Below are 19,285 nucleotides of genomic sequence, written 5' to 3'. Positions count from 1 at the left end.
CCACCACCAGAGAGGAAGGGCTTCCCCTCCCCCACATCACCACCATCTTTGGTGCCAATTGTTTTCTCAATGGTATCCATTTTGATTGGAGTGAGATAGACCTCAAATCGTGTAAGTTACAAATCCCCAATGGGTAAGGATTTGAGCACTTTAAAAAATACTTATTATCCATTGGGTTTTGTTTCTTTTTTCTTTCTTTTTTTTTGGTGTGTGCATTTCTTCTGTTGAGAACTCTGTTTATTTCCATAGCCTATTCTTTATTGTATCATTTGCTTTCTTGATGTTTTCAGGTTTTTCTGTACTCTGGCTATTATTCCCCTGTCAAGGGTGTAGCTGGTGAGGATTTTCTCCCACCACATAATCCAAAGGACTCTGTCTCCTCTTACAGAGATACTTGCCCCTCTGTGTTCATTGCTGCTCTAGACATACTAGAGGAAATGGAGGTAGCCTAGCTGTCCAGTGCTGAGATGGCAGGGTGAGGAACGTAATGGAAATGGAGATAGCCTAGCTGTCCAGTGCTAAGATGGCAGGGGGAGGAACGTAATGGAAATGGAGATAGCCTAGCTGTCCAGTGCTGAGATGGCAGGGGGAGGAACGTAATGGAAATGGGGCACTGTAATAATCCATGTGAGGAAGATACAGACCACCACACTAATGTAGACAATTAGGTTTATAAAGTCCTTTAGTTTTGGCCATTGACCAAGAGTGGGTTCAAAGTCTCCTGGTGCAGAAGGTCAGAGGTACAGCATTCTAAAGGCAACACCTACAATCCCATTGATGTTGGATGAGAGGCAAAGTTACCTTGCATCATTTGTTTTGACAGAACATGGATATTTCAAATACAACATGAGAATTTGAGAATTCATTTTGACTTATATTTTCTTTGGTTAATTTAGTTTAAGTTCATATATCACTAATTATTTTCGCTAATACATATGGACCAAAGTGGTCTTGGGAATGCCAAATGTGATTCCAAGGCAGAAACCACTGTTGTGGGGAGGAGGGCTGAGAAGTGTCTGAGCTGACCAAAATGGAGACAGGACAGGATGACTTTGCCTTAGTCACTTCAGTGTGCAATAGAATTTTATTCAGTTGTAAAGAAAATGAAATTTGTAGGAAGATGGATGGAACTTGAAAATATTATGCCAAGTGAGGTAATCCAGGCCTGGGAATGCAAATGTTGTCTCTCAAATGTTGGTTCTACCTTGAAATTTTTAGGTTTCTGTGTTTAAGTCACATGCCTGTAGAGGCCAGGAAGTGTGAAAGGGGCCATTACTGGGGAGGACAGTACATATGTGTTATATGAAAATAGAGAGGGAACACTGGAGTATAAAGGTTCACTTTGGGGTAAAGAAGGAGGAAGGAAGTAGAAGGAAGTTCATCTGCAACAAGATCTGTGTGAAAATGTACACGTTTTAAGTCAATTAAACAAAAATAATTTAAAAGCTGAGTTTGAAAGGTGGTGACCTGTACGAGTGGATAATGCTGCTCCCAGAGTCATTGGTCCTTAAACAAAAATTCTGGCACAGATGTGGGATCCCTCCTTATTAGTTGCTGGTCCAAGAGACTCCAGGTGCCACAGACGGCAGGTGTTCCAGATCCACTTGGGTTTAGAGTGAGGCCAGATTAGGATTGGGGGGTGAAGAGAATCAACTAGAAAGTTGATTACATAGTTATCAGATCCTCAGAGTTGGGGATGTAACTCTGGCATACCTGGGGCAGGCCTGGAGCCCTGGGTTAGGTACCAGCACTACTACACAATAGAAGTAAAAACTAACTAGAAGTAGACAGCAAATGCACAGAAGGAAGAACACGGTGACCTTTGGAAAGGGCGGCCATGATGGTCCTTCCCTTGAGGGAAGCCCTGTGGTCCTCTGTCTTTCCTGTGTGTCTCACTGCTGCTCTCTCCCCTTCCCCCTCCCCCACCTCTGTCCTTCTCCATTCCTCCCTCTTCTCTTTTCTTTCTGCTCTTTTATTTTCAAGGTAGAGGGCAGAAGCAGTTTCACTTTGTAGCCCAGGCTGGCCAGCATCCTCTATGTAGCACAGGCTGTCCTTCAACTTGCAAACCTTGGACCTCAGGCTGAGTCCTGAGATTATAGGTGTGTGCTCCTGTTCCTCCGTCTGAAGTACTCGAAATGTTCTATAAAAAAATCTGAGTTTCACAAATACAATATGTCACATTGTGAATATACATCAAGCTGTCTAGTCAGATTTTGCATAATTTTGTATGTATGTGAATGTGTGGTTGTATGTGGGTGTGTATCCCTGTGGAGGTCAACAATAGTGTTATCCTCACTCTCACACTGAACCTGAGGAATGAATCAGGGATTCATCCAGAGTAGCTGGTCATTAAGTGCCAGGGATCCCCCTGCTTCCCCACCACTACCAGGCTTTTCACTTGGTGCTGGGGATCTGAACTCAGGTCCTCATGCTTACAGAGTCGGGCCACTGCCCAGCCTGTACTTTTTCTGTGTGTATCTCATACTTTAATAAAAGTTAACTTTATCAAAAACTTTTACAATTTTTATTCTTTAAGCATTTTGAGAACTTCATACATAGGATGTACTTGAATCATACTGGACCTCACTCACCCTCCACTGCTACCTTACAACAGAATTCCCCCCAAAGTCCCCCTCCCGACAACTTCTTCCCCCATCCTCTCTTCCTCCCTCCCTCCCTCCCCCTCCCTCCATCCTCCCTCCTTTCCCCTTCCTCTCCTTCCCTCCCCATCCCTCTCCCTCCCCTTCTTCAATGACCACCGAGTCCAGTCAGTGCTGCCCATGTACACATGGAGTAGAATCATCCCCTGGATAGTCAACACACCAAGGACCACACTCCTGAAGAAAACCGACTTTCCCTCTCCTGGCAGTCATCAACTGTCCATAGCTCCTCAGCTGGAGGGGAGGGCTCCTGTGACCCTCCCCCATTCACGCTGGAATGTTACAGAGACTATTAGAGGATGAAACTGACTTGTTTTCAACATTGACCTTTGTGGTCTAGGAAGTGTCCTGTACTGCACACACTGCACCATCTGACTGCAGGTTCACAGTGGTGTCCGTCCCTCCGTCCCTCCGTCCTCCTGCCCAACCTCTAGGTTATAGGGATTATAATAGTGAGTAGTGAATTATTTCTCAATTGGTCTCTTCAGATATAAAATGAAACTATAAATCAATTTATATTGACAACCTGGGCGCTTAACAAGTCATATCCTGGGCTGTCCTGACCTCCCCCCCCCCCCCCCCCCCGGGGTTGTCCCTTTCTGTGTTAGGCATATATTCGCCTCCTGCTTCTTTCCCCTGTCTGTTAAACACGCCCCCTCCCCGCCCCCGCCCGCAACCGTTACTTTCTTTTTGTCTCCCCTGGGATTCTGGATGCTGATTTTCATCTTTCAGCACTGGTGTGGGCCTGACCCTCAGTGCAGTGCAGACTGCCCAGCTCTCTGGAAGCTCGCCCTGAGCTGGGGTGCACCAATCCCAGGGCCCCATAGGGCCCCTCCCCCACGGCATACCTTTCCCACCCCCCTGCTCCCACCCCATGCTGTCCCGGCAGGCTACTTCCTGTCCTCTCTTTGGGAGCTGCCCAGGTCGCGGCCCCTGAAGGAGGGCAGCCTAGGTGGCCCGGAAGCAGAGGCTCCAGGACGCTGAGGGGCAGAAACCAGAGCCCCGGGGAGAAGTTGCAGCTCTCCTCCCGTCCTGTGCACAAGGAGACTGGGCCCCTGCATCTGACCCTGGTGAGTGTGGGCAGGCAGGGCTGGGAAATCCTTTGCAGCTTCATTTGCAAATGTGAAATGCAGACTACTGGCCATGTCATCTGTCTGCAGAGGGTATGGTGTTCACAGCGGTGGGTTGAGGATGTACAACCTCTGATCTCCAAATGTGTGAAGGTAAATAAAGTTGATGTTGAGTGGGGTAAAGTTTTATCAAGCAGTGAATTTACCACAAGTGCAAAAGGATTTTGTTAGCACTGGTATTTTAGGAGCCGGAACAATTTATTCTTTTCCTTTATCTCACGATTTAAAATTTGTTCAAAAATCTCTTGTTTGCTATACAGATATTCAACAACTTCTTACAACTCTTACTCAAATAGTGTGGAAAAACTTTGAACAGACAGAAAAATTAAAGGCCAAAATAACTAGATTGTAAACCTTTCAATGACTGTGTTTCTATCTATAATGCTGTCTTCTTTTCTTGTGTAACACTAGAAATGTAATCGCTGGTCTATTTTTAGAAACACAGAAAGTTTAATAGTAACACATACTTATTGGGCACCATGTGTCCAGGCCTGGGCATTTGCACAGAAGAGCCCTTCCTATGGTGTTAACACAGGCCTCTCCAACAGTGCATTCTCTTCAATCAACCTGTGTTAAAATGCACACACATGCAGAACCTTTTCTGCACATAACTAAGGATCTGTGGAGCATTTGGCAGGATGAGAGGAAAATAAAATACAAACTAGAATGGAGAATTGTGAGAAAGAACATCGGAATCGACATAAATACATTTAGGGGCCCTCAAAGCTGAACTGAGTTACATTTTAAGTGATTTATTCACTTTTATTTACTGTGTATAAGTGTTTTGCTTGCATGTATGTAAGTGCACTGCTTGCATACCTGGTGCCCCTGAAGGCCAGAGAGGGCACTGGATCCCCTGGAACTGGAGTGGCAGACAGTTGGAAGTCCCCATGTGGAAGCTGGGAATGGAACCCAGCTCCTCTGCAGGAGCAGAACCTAAGTTGAATTCTTGGGACCATAACAAGAGGGGGCCCCTCAGTCTCACAGCTCAGGAACAAGAAGGGGAAACACAGTGGCTTTTCAGAGAAGCTTCTCCTGCCTTTGCCTTTGAGGGACTATCTCTTGTGTGTGTTAATCTGGGATGTTGAGGAGACTCAAAGGAAGGCTGTGCCTAGAACCATCCCATAATGCCAGCAGCAGTGCCTGTGCTAAGGGAAACTGTAGATGTCATGTTCCTTACCCTGTTACAGACACCCTGGATGAACAAACAGGTCTTACTTAAAGACAAACCAAGATTTTATATAGGTTATGTGAATTTCATGTTCTTCAAGTATTTGGTAAATACTTACCTTATAGCCACATCGAATATATTTTGGGAGCACCATGTGACATTTCAGTGCATTTGGACACAGTGTATCATCAGTACAGGGCAGTTTTCCTGACACCCTGGATAGTCTGTTGACTATTTTCATTTAAGTTCGGTTGTATTTGAAAACCCTATGAAGTATGCAGTGTCAGAATCAGCTGCTTGAGGAAATTAATTAGGATTAAGATGGAAATTAAAGAACTGGAAAGCCTACCTTACACACACACACACACACACACACACACACACACACACACACACACACACAGAAGCTATGTTGGTACAAAGAAAACTAAAATTTCTTCTTCACAAAGATTATTGCCCAGCTCACTTTAGGATGTGAAATAAAAATTAATAGTCTAGACGACTTTGGCTTCACACGTTTTCTCTTCAGGAATGGCTTTATTGTAGTATAATTAACATCATACTTCTCACTGACTTACAGTGCACACTTCTGTGGCTATGGGTATATTCAGAGGTGTGCAAACATAATTCCATAATCTTGTGAGGCGATCTCCCCTGTACTTCCTTCCATGCTGGGTCCTCCGGGTTATCTCGCCCTTCAGCTTCCAGGTGATTCCCCTGTGTTGGGATTCCAAAGACATGCCACTGTGTTCCCCTTTTCATGGTGTTCTTGGATTGAACTCAGATCTCCAGTCTGTGCAGCCAGCACATTTACCTGCAGAGACACCTGCAGAGACATCTTGCTAGATCCTGGATGGTTTTCAGAGCCTTTTTCTTGGTATGTAGTTCAGAGGATCAAATCCAGAGCCTTCCATATGCTAGGCAAGTGCTCTGTCAGCCCGGTGGGATTTTAAACATAGAAGCATTTCATCCACAATTGGAGTAATTTGACTTCTTCCTTTCCTGATGGTTTGTATCTCTCTCTCTCTCTCATCTTATTTCTCTGAGGATTCAAGCCCTGTACTAAATAATAGTTGAGAGAATAGTCACCCTTGGTGCTATTCTATATTTAGAGGAACTATCTTGTCATTCCCTATTTAGTATAATGCTGAATCACAGTGGCCATTATTGTGTGCAGGTGTGAGCATTGTCTTCCTGGTTTGTTCAGGGCTGTAATTAAGAATGAGTTTAGTTTATCAAAGACTTCTCCATCTATTAATATTATGATCTGGTAGGATAAAAAAATTACCTTTTTATTTGTTAAACCTTGCTTTACAGGTTAAAATGATTTTTACAGCTTAAAATGATTTCTGTCTTGGCAAAAGACCCATGAGCTGCTGAGGAGGATGTGACTTCAGTGATTGTATAGAATATTCTGTTGAAGTCTTGTGAGTCCATTTGATCAATGGCACAGTTTGACTCTGAAGTCTGTTGACTTGTCTATTGATGGAAATGGAGTATTAAAGTTAACTCGCTTTGGCAGCACATATACTAAACCTGGAATGATACAGAGAAGATTAGCATGGCCCCTGTGCGATGATGACACACAATTAGGTGAAGTAGTTCATAGTTTTAGGATAAGATTGATTTGATAGGAGGAAAGGGGTTTTCCTTAGGAAAGGGGAGGGAGGTAAATACAGGAGACGGAGAGAAGCACATAAAATAACAATATGATGGTTGAAAAAGCCTCAAAGAGTCACACTATTAACTATTTACCTAAAACAATAAAACCTATAATGCCCACAATTCACTGTATACATATACATATATAGTTTAATGAACCTTTCTTATCTAGGCTGTTGGAACTCCCAAAGACCATCTAACAAAAAATAAAAACAAATACCAGATATGAGAAGCCCTCTTGTGAGTTGTTGCCAGGGCTGTCTAAGAGACTCCTAAAAAATACAGTCTATTTCTATTGCCCTTAGTTATCCTCTGGAGGTGGAAGGTAATTCCCTATTGCTGAAGACACCATACACTTCAGATACTGGGCCCAGAGTCCCCTGAGCTGTCACTGACTTGGATGCCCCCTCCCCACTCCTGCCCTGAGGACTATCTTTCCTGGTACTAGAAGGCACATGAAAGCTTCCAAAGGAGAGAGACACAACAGTCCTCCCTAGCAATCACATCATGAACCACATCAGTGATGACCTGTCCAGTAGCCCTGTGGGTGAAATAGTGGCACACAAGCCCTGGCAGTAACTGTGGTGGTTTGAGAGAAAATGACCCTCAAAGGAATTGACATTATTAGGTGGTGTGGACTTGTTGGGGTGGGTGTGGTCTTGTTGGAGGAAGTGTGTCACTGTGGATGTGGCCTTTGAGGCCTCATGTATGCTCAAGGCACACCCAAGAGACAGACCACTTCCTGTTGCACACACAAGATGTAGAACTCTCAGCTACTTCTCCAGCAAAATGTCTGCCTACATGCTGCCGTGTCCCACTATGATGATAATGGACCAAACCTCTGAACTGTGAGCCACCCAATTAAATGTTTTTCCTTTATAAGAGTTGCAGTGGTCATGGTGTCTCTTCACAATAATACAAACCCTAATTAAGGCAGTCTCTAATTGAGCTTGGTACTGGGAACCTAGATACCTAACCAGTGCTAGTGAAGCCACAGTTATTGGAGGAGAACCTATAAACAGTAATTTACTAAAGCAGCATAATCCTTAACAACACTCAGTAAACATTTGTCCTTACATCCATAGTGTCACTCCCAAAAGTGTAAGTCCCACATATACCCATAAGTGTAGTCTACCTCTCCTCAAGGAGACTTCTCTTTGCAATGGATAGAGACCATTGCAGAAAACCATGCAGGCTCCTAAGCTGTCAGTCTAGAGTCCATGAGCTCACAGTACCTTGGGTCAGCTGCCTCCGTGGGTTTCTCATCATTATCTTGACTCTCTTTGCTCATATAATCCCTCCTCCCTCTCTTCCACTGGATTCCTTGGAACTTGGCCCAGGGTTTGGCTGTGGATCTCTGCATCTGCTTACCTCAGTTACTGGATGAAGGTTCTATGATGACAATTAGGGTAGTCACCAATCTGATTACAGCAGAAGGCCAGTTCAGGCACCTTCTCCACTATTGCTAGGAGTCATCTTTGTGGACTCCTGGGAGTTTCTCTGGCACCAGGTTTCTCCCTAACTCCATAATGGCTCCCTCTACCAAGATTTCTCTTTCATTGCTCTCCCACTCTGTCTCTCCCCCAGCTGGACCATCCCTTTCCCTTATATCCCATCCCTCATCCCCTCCCTTCTACCCTTCCTCACCTCCAGTCTATCTAGGAGATCTCATCTATTTCCCTTTCCCAGGGCAATCCATGCATCCTTTTTAGAGTCCTCCTTGTTACCTAGCTTCTCTGGGGCTGTAAATTTTATCCTGGTTATCCTCGGCTTTACATCTAATATTCACTTACGAGTGAATTCATACCATGTTTGTCTTTCTGGGTTTTAGTTACCTCACTCAGGATAATTTTTTTCTAATTCCATCCATTTGCTTGCAAATTTCGTGATGTCATTTTTTTTTTAACCTGCTGAGTAATACTCCATTGTGTAAATGTACCATATTTTCTTTATCCATTCTTTGGTTGAGGGGCATCTAGGTTGTTTGCAGGTTCTGGATATTACAAATAATGCTGCTATGAACATAGTTGAGCAAGTGTCCTTGTAGTATGATTGAACATCTTCTGGGTTTATGCTGAAGAATGGTATCACTGGGTCTTGAGGTAGATTGGCCTAATTTTTCAGAGAAACCATCATACTGTTTTCCAACGTGGCTGTACAAGCTTGCACTCCCACCAGCAGTGGAGGAGTGTTCCCCTTACTCCACATCCTCTCCAGAATAAGCTATCATCATTGTTTTTGATCTTAGCCATTCTGATAGGTGTAAAATGGTATCTCTGAATCATTTTGATTTGCATTTCTGTGATGACTAAGGATGTTGATCAATTCCTTAAATTTCTTTCGGCCATTTGAGATTCTTCTGTTGAGAATTCTCTGTTTAGATCTGTACCCCATTTTTTAATTGGATTATTTAGTATTTTGATGTCTAGTTTCTTGAGTTCTTTATATATTTTGGAGACTAGCCCTCTGTCAGATGTGGGGTTGGTAAAGATTTTTTCCCATTCTATAGGCTGCTGTTTTGTCTCATTGACCATGTCCTTTGTCTTACAGAAGTTTTTTCAGTTTCAGGAGGTCCCATTTATTAATTGTTGATCTCAGTGTCTGTGCTACTGGTGTTCTATTCAGGAAGTGGTCTCCTGTGCCAATGTGTTCAAGGCTATTTCCCACTTTCTCTTCTATCAGGTTCATTGTAACTGGATTTTTGTTGAGGTCTTTGACCCATCTGGACTTGAGTTTTGTGCATGGCAACCGATATGGATCTATTTGAATTTTTCTACATATCAACATCCAGTTATGCCAGCACCATTTGTTGAAGATGCTTTCTTTATTGGACAATAAAGACACCAATGGACAATTTTGGCTTCTTTTTCAAAAACCAGGTGTTCATCGGTGTGTGGATTAATGTCATTGTCTTTGATTCAATTCCATTGATATCTACCTGTCTGTTTTTATGCCAATACCATGCTGCTTTTTATTACTATAGCTCTATAGTAGAAATTAAAGTTGGGAATGGTGGTTCTTCCAGAAGTTTCTTTATTGCATAGGATTGTTTTAGCTATCCTGGGTTTTTTCTTTTTCCATATGAAGCTGAGTATTTTTCTTTGGAGGTCTGTGAAGAATTGTGTTGGGATTTTGATGGGGATTGCATTGACTCTGTTGATTGTTTTTGATAAAATTGACATTTTTACTCTGTTAATCCTACCTATTCAGGAGCATGGAAGAGCTTTCTCTTTTATGATACCTTCTTCAGTTTCTTTCTTCAAAGACTTAAAGTTCTTGTCATACAGGTCTTTCACTTGTTTGGTTAGAGTTACCCCAAGATATTTTATATTATTTGTGGCTATTGTAAAGGTGATGTTTCTCTGATTTCTTTCTTAGCCCTGATTATCATTTGTATATAGGAGGGCTACTGATTTTTTTTTGACTTAATCTTGTATCCTGCCACGTTACTGAAGGTGTTTATATGCTGTAGGAATTCTCTGGTAGAATTTTTGTGGTCACTTATATGTACTATCATGTTATCTGCAAATAGCCAAAGTTTGACTTCTTCCTTTCCAATTTGTATTCACTTGATCTCCTTTTGTTTTCTTATTGTTCTAGCTAGAAGTTTTAGTACTATATTGAATAGATATGGGAAGAGTGGACAGCCTTGTCTTGTTCCTTATTTTAGTCAAATTGCTTTGAATTTTTCTATTCAATTTGATGTTGGCTTTTGACTTGCTGTATATTGCCTTTATTATGTTTAGATATGTTCCTTGTATCCCTGATCTGTCCAAGACCTTTATCATGAAGGGGTGTTGGATTTCATCAAAGGCTTTTTTAGCATCGAATGAGATGATCGTGTGACTTTTTTCTTTCAGTTTGTTTATATAATGGATTACATTGACAGACTTTCGTATGTTCAACGATCACTGCTTTTCTGGAATGAAGCCTACTTGGTCTTAGTGAATGATTTTTTTTTTTATGTTTTCTTGGATTTGGTTTGCCCATATTTTATTGACTATTTTTTCATCAATGTTCATGAGGGAGATTGGTTTGTAATTCACTTTATTTGTTGCATCTTTTTGTGGTTTGGGTATCAGAGTGACTATAGCCTCATAAAAAGTGTTTGGTAATACTCCTTCTGTTTCTGTTGCGTGGAATAAGTTGACAAGTGTTGGTATTAGCTCTTTTTGGAATTCTGGTAGAATTCTGCACTCAAATCATCTGGCCCTGGAATTTTTTTTTTTGTTTTGGTTGGGAGACTTTTAATGACTGCTTCTATTTCCTTAGGTGTAATAGGTCTATTTAAATTGTTTATCTGGTCTTGATTTAATTTGGGTATGTGGTACCTACCTGGAAAATCATCCATTTCTTTTAGATTTTCCAATTTTGTGGAGTATAGGTTTTTGAAGTATAACCTGATGATTCTGTGGATTTCCTTGGTGTCCATTTTTATGTCTCTCTTTTGTTTGTGATTTTGTTAATTTGGATATTCTCTCTCTGCCTTTTGTTAGTTTAGAAAAGGGTTTGTCTATCTTGTTGATTTTCTCAAAGAACCAACTCTCGGTTTCATTGATTCTTTGTACTGTTCTCTTTGCTTCTATTTTATTGATTTTAGCCCTCATTTGGATTATTTCCTGTCATCTACTCCTCCTGCGTGAGTTTGCTTCTTTTTGTTCTAGAGGTTTCAGGTGTGCTGTTAAGTTGCTACTCGGAGATTTCTCCAAATTCTTTATGTGGGCATTTGGTGCTATGAACTTTCCTCTTAGCACTGCTTTCATAGTGTCCCATAAGTTTGTGCATGTTGTGTATTCATTTTCATTGAATTCCAGGAAGTCTTTAATTTCTTTCTTTATTTCTTCCTTGACCCAGTGGTGATTCAGTTGTGCACTGTTCAGTTTCTATGAGCTTGTAGGCAATTTGTGTTGTTGAAATCTAACTTTAAGCCATGGTGATCTGATAAGATACTGCGGTTTATTCCAATTCTTTTTGAATCTGTTGAGATTTATTTTGTGACCTTGTATGTGGTCAATTTTAGAGATGGTTCCATGAGGTGCTGAGAAGAAGGTATATTTTTCTATGTTTGTGTGGAATGATTTATAGATGTCTGTTAAGTTCATTTGAGTCATAACATCTGTTAGTTCCTTTAGTTTCTGTTAATTTTCTGTCTGGCAGACCTGTCCATTGGTGAGAATCGGGTGTTGAAGTCTCCTACTATCAGTGTATGGGGTTTGTTGTGTGATTTAAGCTTTAGTAAAGTTTCTTTTACAAATGTGGGTGCCCTTGTATTAGGAGCATAAATGTTCATAATTGAGATTTCATCTTGATGGATTTTTTTTTCCTGTGACGAATATGAAATGTCCTTCATCTCTTTTGATTGATTTTAATTTGAAGTCTATTTTGTTAGATATTAGGGTAGATGCACCAGTTTGTTTCTTAGGTCCATTTGATTGGAAAATCTTTTCCCAACCCTTTACTCTGAGGTAGTGTCTGTCTGTATAGTTGAGGTGTGTTTCTTGTATGCAGCAGATGGATAGAACTTGTTTTCATATCCATTCTGTTAGCCTGTGTCTTTTTATAGATGAATTGAGTCCATCGATACTAAGGGCTATTAATGACCAGTGCTTGTTAATTCTTGTGGGGTTTTTTTTTGTTGTTGTTGTTGGTAGTGTGTGTGTGTGTTTCCCTTCTTTGGGATCTGCTAGTGTGAGATTATCTATTGCCTGTGTTTCCCTGGATGCAGCTAACTTTCGTTGGTTGGAGTTTTCCTTCTGGCACTTTCTGTAGAGCTGGATTTGTGGTTAGGAATTGTTTAAATCTGGTTTTGCCATGGAATAGCTTGTTTTCTCTGTTTTTGGTGACTGAAAGTTTTGCTGGGTATAGTAGTCTGGGCTGGCAGCCATGGTCTCTTAGTGTCTGCAAAATGTCTGTCCAGGACCTTCTGGCTTTCAGAGTCTCCATTGACAAGTCACGTGTTATTCTGATAGGTCTGCCTTTATATGTTACTTGGCCTTTTCCTTTGCAGCTCTTAATATTCTTTATTCTGTATGTTCAGTGTTTTGATTATTATATGGTGAGGGGACATTTTTTTGAGTTCAGTCTATTTGCTTCTTGTACCTTCATAGGCATGTCCTTCTTTAAGTTGGGAAATTTTTCTTTTATTATTTTGTTGCATATATTTTCTGTGCCTTTGAGCTGGTATTCTCCTTCTTCTGTCCCTATTATTCTTAGGTTTGGTCTTTTTATGGTGTCCCAGATTTCCTGGATGTTTTATGTTAAGATTTTGTATTGGATTTAACATTTTCTTTGACCGATCTATTTCCTCTATTGTATCTTCAACACCTGAGATTCCCTCTTTCATCTCTTACATTCTGTTAGTTATGCTTGCCTCTGTAGTTCCTGTTCAATTACCCAGATTTTCCATTTCCAGAATTCCCTCAGTTTGTGTTTTCTTTATTGTCTTTCTTCCAATTTTTTCAAGTCTTGAACTGTTTTCTTCACTGGTTTGATTGTTTTTTTCTTGTTTAAGGGATTTACTGATTTCTTCCAATTTTTTTGTCTTTTCCTCAATTTCTTTAAGAAAAATTTTCATTTCCTCTTTAAGGACCTCTATCATCTTCATAAAGTTATTTTTAAGGTCATTTTCTTCTGCTTCTTCTAAGTTGGGATGTTCAGGTCTTGCTGTTGTAGAACCACTAGGTTCTGGTGGTGCCATATTGCTCTTCATGTTGTTGAATGTATTCTTACAGTGCTGTCTACCCATCTGGATTTGGGGTAATTATAGGTACAGGTGTTGATTTTTGTGATGTCTTTGTTGGATGCGTTTTTTTGTTCCTTTATTGTCTGTTTCCTTTATTGTCTTTTGGCCTGAATGGACAAAGGTTCTGGTGATTATCTGGTTGTCAGATCGAGTGGGTTGTCTCAGCTGATATTTGTGCGTTTGGGGACCTAGATTCAGCTGTCGACCAGTTCTTCTGGCTGGTGTGGGTTGTGCCTGTGCCTATGGAGTCTGTTATTCCAAGTGGTGTAGGTTTTGTCTGTGCCCGCTCTTCCAACTGATATTGGTGGTGCATGTTCCTCCAGGGGCTGCTCTTCTTCCCATTGGTGCAGTGGTGCCTGTGCCTGTGGGGGTCACTGATGCCACAGGGGATGTTTGGCCAGGGGGAGGATGGTGGATTAGGTAGGGTGGGGAAGATGGGGTGTGTCTTGTAGATTACAGAGTCCAATGGGTGGTGGCATTGGTGGAGTGGCCTGACTGTAGGAGTCCTACCTGCTGAGCAGCTGCTGGGGCTGAGATGGAAGGGGGAGGCACATGGGACATGCCCTGAGGCCTGGGGCCTGGAGACCGGGGCACTCTGGCCAGGAGACCAGTCACTCAGGTTATTTAAGAGCACTTTTCTTAGTAAAATGCTGAGGCATCAAATCTTAAAGCACAGAAAAATATCAACATAGATATCACTGGACTTGAAATATTTTCCTATTAAATATGAGAATCTGAATGCTTTAGAAGATTTTATGGCAAAACTGTCAGGGGTGGGGACTATCAAGGCACAAACAGGAAAAAGGAGACATTAAGCTTCACTACAACCATTCCCTTCTCATGAGCTCTAAGTTTAGGGCCTCAGGGTCAGAGTCCTGAGCCTGATAGCATTAGTCTTCCTAATCCCACCATAATCTGGCGGTGTAGGAAGAATGCTTTGTTCATTTTAGCAGTCACTCAGATAAGTAACCGAACCCAGGGTGTGCATGATCCTCTGAGCTTCCAGAAGTTTTCTCTCACTGAAGGGGGAGCATACTCAAGCAGTGTCACATGTGCCGAACAACTCTAAATGGACAGTACACACATCACATGCATAGCTAGGATTCCCACACTAGGGTACAGAGTGAAATGTGGAAATTTCATCACTCAACAATCATGAGACAGAGTAACTTCATAAGCAACTACCTGCCTCCGAAATATACTAAGTACTGTTTTCCAAACCACAGATTACAGAATATATACATTACTAACAAGAAGAAAGAAACTCCAGGAGCTAGAGAGACGGGTCAGCACACTTGCTGCATTTCCAGAGGATCAAGATTCAATTCTCAGCACCTACATGGCAGCTCACAACTGTTGTGACTCTGGTTTTGGGGGGGACTTGAGACTTTTTTTTTTGGTCTCTACAAGCACCAGAGATGCATGTGATATGCAGACATATATGCAAGCAAACACTTATACACATAAAATAATAAAATAAATTTAAAAAGAAATAAACTCCAACACCATTGAAATAACTACACTAGAGACAACCACTCTTACCATAACTAGATAAGAGTGAAAAGAGATTGAAAAAGCAAAACAAATAATAACACACACACATACATACACACTCACACAGACACACTCACACACACAGACACCCACACAGACACACACAGACCAAATACACACACACTCACACACAACACACAAAGACCCAAATGCGCGCGCGCACACACACACACACACACACACACACACACACACACTTCCTCTATGATGGCAAATCTAAGTTTAGACCAAGCTCTCTGGATCAGAGACAGACCACTGAGTACTCTTTATACACTGAAGAGAAAGCATCAATGCTTATAGCACAGAACAGCAAATATTCATCCACAGATATGACTTCCCTCAATAAATGTATACTATTAATGAATATTAAACTACAAATAAGAAATCAAAGTCACCCACCAGTATTTTATCCAGCTGCATTTGTCTAGTAGGGTTTGTTTTATGGAGTATGCGATACTGATTTTCATTACATATATATTTATAGTCGTTTGTGGTGGATTGCTCCAATTACTAATATGTAGTTATCTTTACTTTTCCTGACTTTGCCTGGATATCTGCTTTGTTAGGTAGGAGCATAGCTTTTGGAGTCTGTTTGCTTAAAATGCCGTTTTCCATCCTTGCACTTTCAGTCTCCATATACGTTGCCAGCTGGTTGAGTTTCCTGCTGCAATAAACAGTTGGTTATTGTTTCCTGCTTTCAATTCAGCCTGCCAGGTGCATCTTTTACTCCAGAATCGAGACCAGTTATATTTAGCTTATTGTTGAATTTTTTTTTTTTTTTTTGTTATTTTGAGACAGAGTTTCTCTGTGTAGCTTTGCGCCTTTCCTGGATCTCACTCTATAGACCAGGCTGGCCTCGAACTCACAGAGATCCGCCTGCCTCTGCCTCCCGAGTGCTGGGATTAAAGGTGTGCGCCACCACTGCCCGGTGTGTTGAAATGTTTGTACTGAATGAAATCCTGTAATTTAGCAGGCTTCTGTTTATCTTTCGATTTTCCTTTTTGGCTTTAATTGCTGTGTGTTCATTTCTTTCTCTCTCATCTTAGAAGTTTGCTGACTCACTGGCAGTTTGCTTTTTACTGATGTGATAAAACATCATAACCAAAAGCTACTGGGGCAGGAAAAGGTTTATTTGGCTTAAACTTCCACATCACAATCCATCCCTGAAGGAAGCCAAGGCAGAAACTCAGGCAGGAACTGAATCAGAGACACTGGAGGAACACATCTTACTAGTTGCTCCTCATGGCTTGCTCAGCCTGTTATCTTAAACATCCCAGGACCAGAAAGTGGTCTAGACCCTCCCACATCAATCATCAATCAAGAAAATGCCCCACAGACTTGCCAATCTGATGGAGGCAATTCCTCAGCTGAGGATTCTTCCTCCCAGATGACTCCAGCTTGGGTCAAGTTGACAAAAAGCTAACCAGCACACTGTAGCTAGAGTTTTCCTGCCTGGCCCACAGTCAGGACAAATCTCTCTCACCTGCCAGTCCCACAGCCTCTCAGACCCAACCAAGTAAACACAAAGACTTATATTGGTTACAAACTGTATGGCCGTGGCAGGCTTCTTGCTAACTGTTCTTACAGCTTAAATTAATCCATTTCCATAAGTCTACACCTTGCCACGTGGCTTGTGGCTTACCGGAGTCTTCTCATGCTGTTTCTCATCATGGCAGCTGGCAGTGTCTCCCTCACCCAGCTTCCTGTTCTCTCAATTCTCCTCTCTGTTAGTCCCTCCTATACTTCCTGCCTAGCCAATGGCCAATCAGTATTTTATTTATTGACCAATCAGCAACACATTTGCCATACAGAACATCCCACAGCAGCACACTTACTGAGTCAGCACTGCTGATTCCTGAGAACTACAGGAGTTATTTTCTCCTGAGCTCTTCGGATTGTAGCTTTCTGTCTTCTTCCTTTGTGATTTTATTTTCCTGGGAGTGTCTTCCTCACGGCAGCCTCAGTGGTCAGCATTGCTTTAGTTATGTTCATCCTGAAGGTCTTTACAAAGGACAGATTTGCTGTAGTCACATTGGTTGTCAGTTCTTTTCTTTGAGTGCTCAGAATACATAGGTCCACACTCTGGCCTTTAGCAGTTCTGTCAAGGACTGTGCTGTTGTTCTGACTGGTTTGCCAATCACGTACGTTGTTAGTAACTTGGCTCTTCTCTTAGTAGCTCCAGCATTCTTTTCTTGTTCTGAACTCTCTGAATTTTACCAAGAGTGTAATATGACAAGATTATTTTCTGGTCAATCTATGTGGTGGTCTAAATTACCTCTGTACCTGGACATCCTAATCTTTCAATATATACAGAGTATTTTAGGATATTGCTTTAATGACCAGGTTTTCTGTGTCTTTACTCTGTATTTCACATTCTATTCTAGTAAAAACAGGGTCTGTCTGTCATGTCCTGGAGGCCATCACAAGTTTTTCTTTATTCTTTCTGAATGCGGTAATTCATTAACCTTGTCTTTGATGCCCTGGTATTTTTATCTTTCAGTTAATTTAGTCTGTTGGTTCTTTCTCCTGAATTAAAAAAAATTTATGTGTAAACATTTCCAAAATTTCCATCAAAAAATTCCCTCTTCATTTATTACTTGTATCCTATATTGTTTTGCTTATTTCCTTCCGTTGTCCCTTTTTGAAGTTGCAATCCTTTCTAAGTTAACCTTCTGAATGATTTCATCATCACTCTACCTAATCGAGTATGTTTAGATTCAATTGCTGACAACTTATAATCTTTTGAGGAAGTGGTATAACCTAGTTTTCTCACATCCTTGTGTTTTGTTGTGGGTGGTGCACCTGTGGAGTGAATATGTTTTACACATTGATGTGAGGATGCACACAGTAAGAATTCATCTGCCAAGAGCTTAATCCTCAGCACTGGTCAGGATGGAGAAAATGAACCTCAGTAACAATGATATCAGAGGCAACTTTCTCACAGTTATCATAATGGACATAATGAAAGTAATGGGTAAAACTAATATAAAAATGAAATTAGAAACTAATAAAGGTAAAACAACACTAACAAAATCGTTGAATAAAGGATGTGTAGAAAGAAAGGTTAGAAAAAAGAAAAGGAGCAGAAGAGAAAAGAGCAAGAGATTAAAAAGAATATGGTTACAAAGTTTAAAACATGTGAATAAAATAGATAAACTGCAGGTCTACCATCCTGACACTTGGAAGGTGAGGCAGGAGGATTAGAAATTTGTGGCAAGTCTGAACCATCCAAGGAGACCCTGCCTCATAGTCAACAACAGTAAGATTAAGGAAACACAAGACAAGGATTTTTTAAAGATTAAACACTTTTTAAATCTTAAAAGTAATATACTATATGAAAATTACACATAACATTTTAGTATCTGGAAGACAGAGACCTGGACGAGCCTCTCTCTTGATGCTCTCATAGAATTTGCCAGGTCTGGGGCATCGGGGTCATACTTGGTGTGTGCCGTCCCTCTCTGCTGCTGCCTTCCCGGCTGGTGCTGTACACAGGACACAGGTGCCTTAAGTACAGAGCATCATTCACTCTAAGACTGCCTGTCTTTGTATGTTCTTTGTCACTGCTAGTCCCAGAGGTCATGTGGCCTGTAGTCCAGGTAGACACTTCCGTTTGTGGGTTTGTCTAAACAAAACTTGTCTCCAGAAGGCTTTGGGGGAAGTGGGGTTGAAAACAGAGAATGAAGTTATGCAATGGAGAGAAGTTCTGGGAGCTGAGCTGTGTGCCTAAGCATTTTCAGATCCTATCCAGCAGCAAACCACCATGCAATAAGGAAGAAGCTGTGGAAATTGAATAATCCTTTCAATCAGGTTCCAAGTTCTCAGCCTGTTTGCTGCACACAAATTGCAGCATGAGGCAGTTTCACAAACCAAAAGATCTTCCACCCACCTACTCAGAACTCTCAGGCTCAGCAGTCATCTACAGGAGCCATGTCATTCCCAGTACAGGAGTCAGGGCTGCCTGTCCTCAGGCCTCCACAGCCTGAGCCAGGAGTGTGTCTGTCAGTCACTCTCACATGCACTACTGTCTCTCATGGCTGCCCACCACCCAGCGCATCCCAGGGCACCACGACATGTGCTTGATGGTTTTGGATCCCCACCACAGCTCAAACTCAGAGGATAGAAGCTCCTAGTTCTAGCACTGTGAGAGACTGAGTGTGCAGAGCTCAGGCTGTGCCCATCTGTGTTCCTTTGTATTGTATAGGACAGTAGTTTTCAGAGTGTGCCTTGTCCTGGGTGACTCCATTTTATACAGCAGTGGTTTGCTTCATTTTGAAAGCAAATGCTGAGGCAAAATGACTCTGTACCTTATGTGTACAAGTGCCCAGCACAGACAGTAAGATATAGATTAATAAATAACTTATTA

At 41.6% G+C, this 19,285-nt stretch overlaps 1 protein-coding gene and 1 non-coding gene across 3 annotated transcripts in view; both read left to right on the top strand.

Annotated features, from left to right (window-relative positions):
* The first annotated feature begins 3,480 nt into the window (after positions 1-3,480).
* LOC128108693 (ATP-binding cassette sub-family G member 3-like) overlaps positions 3,481-19,285 on the top strand; it is a 77,072-nt gene continuing 61,267 nt past the window's right edge. Inside the window, exon 1 of one of the 2 annotated variants that reach the window (XM_052735593.1) lies at positions 3,481-3,730. The gene's annotated coding sequence lies outside the window, so the exon portion shown is untranslated. The remainder of the gene's footprint in view (positions 3,731-19,285) is intronic. The other variant, XM_052735592.1, reaches the window with a different exon arrangement.
* LOC128109226 (U6 spliceosomal RNA) lies at positions 6,472-6,574 on the top strand. The gene has a single exon (XR_008217760.1). It is a non-coding gene; the product is annotated as a U6 spliceosomal RNA (small nuclear RNA).

The sequence above is a fragment of the Peromyscus californicus genome, unplaced genomic scaffold (genome assembly GCF_007827085.1).
Source record: "Peromyscus californicus insignis strain IS unplaced genomic scaffold, ASM782708v3 Scaffold_13__1_contigs__length_99412109, whole genome shotgun sequence".
In the NCBI taxonomy this organism is placed as follows: domain Eukaryota; kingdom Metazoa; phylum Chordata; class Mammalia; order Rodentia; family Cricetidae; genus Peromyscus; species Peromyscus californicus.
This window is presented reverse-complemented; position numbering and strand designations above follow the sequence as displayed.